We start from the raw sequence: 7122 nt of genomic DNA on the forward strand, positions 1-7122 counted from the left end.
TCGCTCATCTCTAATTATAGTGATAAAAAAGTATGCACAAAATACCTTTTTTTTGTATGAGAACAGAAGACATACATATGATGGAATTTACAGATTTTGTTTTTCCAAAAAGCTATGCCTTGAAAAAACCCTTTGTATTGCTGAAATGTCACCTGTTATGCTAGTGTACCATGGAGGGGAAATAAAGATTTTAAATTGCAAATCTGAAGTTTAGTATAGTTCTTTGGCTTTTCCCCACATGGCACAATGACCTCATTCAAATAAGGTTGTCATTATGATGGCCCAACCCTTACCTGTTGGTACCCGAGTAAAAGTGCGTGGTAAAGTGATGGACGGAGATTTATCAAGGAATTTTTTTATTTTTTTATTTTTTTTGCTTATAAAAGTTGCACAAAAAGTCGCACGTGTGCATAAGCAACTTTTTGTGCGACTTTTGTAGGTAAGTAAAAAATACCAATCAGCCTTACCTAAGCAATTTTCAGTTTTCACTTTGCAGTGGTTGGGGATTTATCAAGTGCGAAAGTTGCATGTAAGCAAGTAAAAGTCGCAAACCCCTTTTAAAAAGTCAGATCTGGCTTACAAACATGCCTTTGACAGCAGTTTTGACAGCAACTGTGCCGTAACTTAATTTTCCCCGCTGGATATCCAGCTTCCCTGGCTTCCTTGTCACCCGCCCATGCCGCAGGACTACAACTACCAGCATGTCCTTATAGTAAGGACATGCTGGTAGTTGTAGTGGTGTGGCGCGGGCGGGTGAAAGGTTTGTAATTCGCCAGCACAGCTCCCGCCCACGCTGCACTACTACAACTCCCAGCATGACCTTACAATAAGGACATGCTGGGAGTTGTAGTCCTACGGCACGGGTGGGCAGAAGATGTGCAGGCGGGTGACAAGCTTGCAACCCGTCTGCACTTCTGCCTGCCTGCGCAGTAGAACTACAACTCCTCCCAGCATGCCCTTATAGTAAGGACATGTTGGGTGTTGTTGTCCTGGGATGGGTAACAAGCTTGTCACCTGCCTCTGCTGCACGACTACAACTCCCAGCATGCTGTTACAGTAGGGACATGCTGGAAGTTGTAGTCCTGCTGTCGGGTGCGGATGACAAACTTATCACCTGCTCTCACTGCACGACTACGACACCCAGCATGCCCTTACTGTAAGGGCATGCTGGGAGTTGTAGTCATGCGGTGGGGGCGGGTGACAGGGACATCTCTTACCTGCCTGTGTCACAAAACTACAACTCCCAGCATTTCCTTACTGTAAGTAGTGACAATAAATGTACTAACCTATTTTCTGTGGAGGGGGAAGGGGGGGGGTTCTTTTTTTTTTCTTCTCATTTCAGATCCGTGTATCTACTATGATGACCAGCGTTTTTTTTTTAACGTTTAATAAAATGGTTAATGCGGGCTTGTTAGGGAGTGTTTTCTTAAAATAAGTTTTTTTTTTAAACTTGTTTTTTTTAATTTACTTTACAGGCTTAGTAGTGGAAGTTGTCTTATATATGGGGTCCATTACTAAGCGGGGGCTTAGCGTTAGCCCCAAAAACAGCTAGCACTAGCCCCCAAGTATTACCCCGGTACCCACCACCACAGGGGTGCCGGGAGGAGCCGGTACCAACAGGCCCGAGGGATCAAAAATGGTGCTCCTGGGCCTAGGTGGTAACAGACTAGCGTTATATAGGCTGGGAGGGCCAACGGGGTTTATATGTTTTTATTGTATACACTGGGGCAAAAAAGTTTTGTCCCATTGACTGATTTTTAAAGAATTTATTTACAAATTATGGTGAAAAATAAGTATTTGGTCTATAACAAAAGTTCATCTCAATACTTTTGTTATATACACTTTGTTGGTAATGACAGAGGTCAAACATTTTCTATAAGTCTTCACAAGGTTTTCACACTGTTGCTGGTATTTTGGCCCATTCCTCCATGCAGATCTCCTCTAGAGCAGTGATGTTTTGGGGCTGTCGCTGGGCAACACAGACGTTCAACTCCCTCCAAAGGTTTTCTAGGGGGTTGAGATCTGGAGTCTGGCTAGGCCACTCCAGGACCTTGAAATGCTTCTTAACCCCTTAAGGACGCAGCCCTTTTTCACCTTAAGGACGGAGCCCTTTTTCGCAATTCTGACCACCGTCACTTTATGAATTAATAACGCGAAAATGCTTTTACCGTATATTCTGATTCTGAGAGTTTTTTCGTGACATATTCTACTTTATTTTGGTGGTAAATTTTCGGCGTTACTTGCATCCTTTTTTGGTGAAAAATCCCAAAATTTCATGAAAATTTTGAAAATTTAGCATTTTTCTAACTTTGAAGCTCTCTACTTGTAAGGAAAATGGATATTCCAAATACATTTTATTTTTCTTCACAAATACAATTTGTCCACTTTTAAAGCAGCAATTTTCAAAAATGTCATGAAAATTGCTAAATCTGAAGGGACAGATGTTACAGAACTACAACTCCCAGCATGCCTGGGCAGTCGAGGCATGCTGAGAGTTGTAGTTTGGCAACATCTGGAGGGCTACCGTTTGGGCACCACTGTAACAGTGGTCTCCAAACTGTGACCCTCCAGATGTTGCAAAACTACAACTCCCAGCATGCCCAGACAGCCTTTGGCTGTCTGGGCATGCTGGGAGTTGCAGTTTGGCCTTCCTAGTGGTTGCCACAGTAAAGATCGTTTTACTTTCACTTTCAATTCCCCCCCCACCGTCAATTCCCTACCTGATCCAGCAGGCTCCAGCGAAGATCCCGAGTCCCCAGGCATCTTCTCCTGCAGGTACGGCCTCCATCTTCTTCCCAGATCCCCTCAACATCCAGGGGCCGGCAGAACGGGGGGGGGGGGTTGCCATGGCAACCACCTGTCCTGCCCTGCCATTGGACAGAACTCCATTCTGACTAATGGCAGGGGATAGGAGGAGATCGCAGCTCTGCGACCTCACTCCTATCCCTTAGGCTGACCGGGCTGTTGCTGACAACTCCGATCAGCCCTATTTTCCTTGGTGATCGGGTCACCAGAAACCTGATCAGCCCGGAATTTGAGAGAAAATCGCATGTCTGAATGACATGCGATTTTCTCCGATCACTGACAGTTTCAGCAGGCATCCGACTCCAGTCCCCAACCGGCTAGTGGTGGGGACCGGATTTCCCACGGGCGTATGGATACGCCCTGTGTCATTAAGGACTCGGAATGCAGGGCATATCCATACGCCCTGTGTCCTGAAGAGGTTAAGAAGCCACTGCAGGTATGGTGTTCTATAATTGCAACTCGGCATTCTTTCTCCTCCAAACACGACGAGTTCAGTTTTTACCAAAAAGTTCTACTTTGGCTTCATCTGAGCATATGACATTCTCCCAATTCTCTTCTGGATCATCCAAATGCTCTGTAGCAACCTTCAGACGTGCCAGACATGTACTGGCTTAAGCAGTGGTCTTGTATGTCTTCCATTTTCTAATAATTGCTCGCACAGTTGATTTCTTCACACCAAGCTGCTTGCCTATTGCAGATTCAGTCTTCCCAGCCTGGTGCAGGTCTACAATTTTGTTTCTGGGGTACTTCGACAGCTATTTGGTTTTGGCCATAGTGGAGTTTGGAGTGTGACTGTTGTGAACAGGTGTCTTTTATACTGATAACAAGTTCAAACAGGTGCCATTAATACAGGTAATGAGTGGAGGACAGAGGAGACTCTTAAAGAAGAAGTTACAGGTCTTTGAGAGCCAGAAATCTTGCTTGTTTGTAGGTGACCAAATACTTTTTTTACCGAGAAATTTACCAATTAATTTATTAGAAATCCTACAATGTGATTTCCTGTATTCTTTCCACCCCCCCCCCCCATTCTGTCTCTCATAGTTGAGGTATACCTATGATGAAAATTACAGGCCTCTCTCATCTTTTTAACCTCTTAAGGACCCAGGGTGTACACCCGGAGTCCGCGCCCTCTCTATAACGCTGGTCCACAGCGTGGCCCCGCGTCATAGCAGGTTGGGCCTGGCCTCTACCAACGGCCGGGACCCGTGGCTAATAGCGCTCGGCAAAGTTGATTGCCGCGTCTAAAGTGAAAGTAAACTACTCCCGGCTAGCTCAGTGGGCTGTTCGGGACGGCCTTGGCATAATCACTGTGTTCCGAACAGCTGGAGGACACAAGGAGGGTGACTGCTCAGTGCCTGAGATCCAGGCATGAGCAGTCAAGCGGCAGAATCATTGATCAATGTTATCTTATGGGATAACAATGATCAATGTAAAAGATTGGGGGCTATAACATTGAAAAAAAAAACTGAAAAAAAAAGTTAATAAAGATTATTTAACCCCAACCCCTCCCCTAATAAAAGTTTAAATCGCCCCCCTTTTCCCATAAAAAAAAAACAAAACTGTAAATTAAAATAAACGTGGTATCGCAGCGTGCGGAAATGTCCGAAATATAAAAATATATTGTTAAGTAAGCCGCACGGTCAATGGCATATGCGCCAAAAAATTCCAAAGTCCAAAATAGCATATTTTTGGTCACTTTTTATATCATGAAAAAAATGAATAAAAAGTGATCAAAAAGTCCAATCAATACAAAAATGGTACCACTAAAAACTTCAGATCACGGCGCCAAAAATGAGCCCTCATACCACCCCGTATGCGGGAAAAAAAAGTTATAGGGGTCAGAAGATGACAATTTTAAACGTATAAATTTTCCTGCATGTAGTTATGATTATTTTTTAGAAGTAAGACAAAATCAAACCTATATAAGTAGGGTATCATTTTAATCGTATGGACTTACAGAATAAAAAGGTGTCATTTTTACTAAAAAATGTACTGCATAGAAACGGAAGCCCCCAAAATTTACAAAATGGCGTTTTTTTCTTCAATTATGTCGCACAATGATTTTTTGTAGATTTGTGTGTAAAATGACTGATGTCATTACAAAGTAGAATTGGTGGTGCAAAAAATAAGCCATCATATGGATTTTTAGGTGCAACATTTTAACAAAAGAATTATGCTTTTTTAAAAGTAAGGAGGAAAAAACGAAAGTGCAAAAACGGAAAAACCCCGGGTCCTTAAGGGGTTAAGTGGGAGAACTTGTACAATTGGTGGCTGACTAAATCCTTTTTTCCCCCCACTGTAAAACTGTTAAAATTCAATAATAAAATTGAATTTAAAAAAAAGTAAGGATGCATGGTAACTTGTCAGGTAATTGCTAATATGGCAGTGGAGGCTAGAGGGCGCTGTATGTTAGAGAATGTAACTAAAACTGTTCTTAAACAAATTGAGCAGATGGAACTTTTCAATGTATTGCTTGGTATCACAGACCCAATCTAAAAATATTTATAGGGGCTTCAAATCTTCTAAAAGGTGGGTAGGGCAGATAGGTCCAGAACCCATATGGCCTTTAACCTTAAAAAAAAAATAAAGAGTTGGAGTAACTGTCCCAGGTTTATATGGCAGTTGAGTATGATTATTATATCTGTTGTATTACATACCATTTGTAACTAGCAATGTATAATGTACCCAATTCTTTTATGATGAAAGCCAGAAATTAAGTAATACGTAATTGATATACAGTAGGGCAAAAAAGTATTTAGTCAGCCACCAATTGTGCAAGTTCTCCCACTTAAAAAGATGAGGCCTGTAATTTTCATTATAGGTATACCTCAACTATGAGAGACATAATGAGAAAAAAAAAATCCATAAAATCACATTGTCTGATTCTTAAAGAATTTATTTGCAAATTATAGTGGAAAATAAATATTTGGTCACCTACAAAAAAGCAAGGTTTCTGGCTCTCACAGACCTGTAATCTTCTTCTTTAAGTGTCTCCTCTGTCCTCCACTCGTTACCTGTATTAATGGCACCTGTTTGAACTTGTTTACTGTATAAAAGACACCTGTCCACAACCTCAAACAGTCACACTCCAAACTCCACTATGGCCAAGATCAAAGAGCTGTCAGACACAAGAAACAAAATTGTAGACCTGCACCAGGCTGGGAAGACCGAATCTGCAATAGACAAGCAGCTTGGTGTGAAGAAATCAACTATGGGAGCAATTATTAGAAAATGGAAGACAGACAAGACCACTGATAATCTCCCTCGATCTGGGGCTCCATGCAAGATCTCACCCCATTGATGTCAAAATGATCCCGAGAACAGTGAGCAAAAATCCCAGAACCACACGGGAGGACCTAGTGAATGACCTGCAGAGATCTGAGACCAAAGTAACAGAGGCTACCATCAGTAACATACTACGCCGCCAAGGATTCAAATCATGCAGTGCCAGACATGCCCCCTGCTTAAGCCAGTACATGTCCGGGCCAGTCTGAAGTTTGCTAGAGAGCATTTGGATGATCCAGAAGAGTATTGGGAGAATGTCAGATGAAACCAAAGTTGAACTTTTTGGTAAAAACTGAACTCGTCGTGTTTGGAGGCGAAAGAATGCTGAGTTGCACCAAAGAACACCATACCTACTGTGAAGCATGGGGGTGGAAACATCATGCTTTGGGGCTTTTTTTCTGCTTAGGAACCAGGAAGACTGATCTGTGTAAAGTAAAGAATAAATGGGGCCATGTATCGTGAGATATTGAGTGAAAACCTCCTTCCATCAGCAAGGGCATTGAAGATGAAACGTGGCTGGGTCTTTCAGCATGACAATGATCCCAAACACACCGCGGGGCAACCAAAGAGTGGCTTCAAAAGAAGCATTTCAAGGTCCTGGAGTGGCCTAGCCAGTCTCCAGATCTTTTGTTATGACCAAATACTTATTTTCAACCATAAAACCTGATCCCCCCCCCCCCCTTACTATTCTTTTTCTTCCCTTTCTACCCTGTTTTTGGTGTGAATGTTTTAATTATGTTCTGGTGTCTAATACCTGGTTCTGGTATACATTTCCCCTACTTAATTTAGCAATGTATAGTGTATAGCTCTTTTGAAGAAAGAATGTCATTATGAAGATGTAGACATTGTAAAGTTTTTCACATATGACACATAAAAAACTTCTATGAAACAAAAGAAGCCCAATACATTCCTAGGTATGTAACACCAATCCATTTTTATTAGATTGTCTATATCAACAAATACTATTTTGTTTTTTTCTGGTGATTATGCACATACAGTAATCCATATAACTTAAACCCATACTTAAAATCA

The sequence above is a fragment of the Hyla sarda genome, chromosome 5, assembly GCF_029499605.1.
Source record: "Hyla sarda isolate aHylSar1 chromosome 5, aHylSar1.hap1, whole genome shotgun sequence".
Taxonomy (NCBI): domain Eukaryota; kingdom Metazoa; phylum Chordata; class Amphibia; order Anura; family Hylidae; genus Hyla; species Hyla sarda.